Raw genomic sequence first — 592 nt, 5'->3', positions numbered from 1 at the left:
GAGACCCAGAAAAATCCTTCCTTTTCTGTGCACAATTTTGAGTTTAACAGACTCCATCCTGTTGCAGAGCGAACAGAATTGTGGACAGCATTTCACATCTGGCTTCATCAATGCCTTTTACAGATGCAAAATGACATCGCAACTTCTATACTTGATGGTATGACCAGTGAAGGCAAACATAACAAACGTCTTCTTCACACCCTTTCTGCATGCAACACTGCTTTCAAGGAACTATCTCCCTGCACCAAAAGGTAACCCTGTTTAACAACACTTCCCCACCATTTTCTATGCAAGTCCTGCCTCGATTTGCCCTATCAGAATGCAACACCTGTCATTTGTATTAAATAACTCCATTTGTCATTTCTCCTTCTTCTTGTCAAGTTGATCGAGATCTTTTTAGACTTCGAGAAAACCTTCTTCACTCTCCAATGTAACACCAATTTTGGTGTCTTCCCCAAACTTATTAACCATCCCTCGTATGTTCTCAAATTGTTGAAATAAATTACGCTCAACAGTGGACACAGAACTGAATCTTGCGGCACATTGCAGGAACCAGGCCTCCAGCTGAAATATCAAAACTCTTCAACACTTC

The sequence above is a fragment of the Rhincodon typus genome, unplaced genomic scaffold (genome assembly GCF_021869965.1).
Source record: "Rhincodon typus isolate 14 unplaced genomic scaffold, sRhiTyp1.1 hic_rhity00015726, whole genome shotgun sequence".
NCBI lineage: Eukaryota > Metazoa > Chordata > Chondrichthyes > Orectolobiformes > Rhincodontidae > Rhincodon > Rhincodon typus.
Note: the sequence above shows the minus strand (reverse complement) of the source record.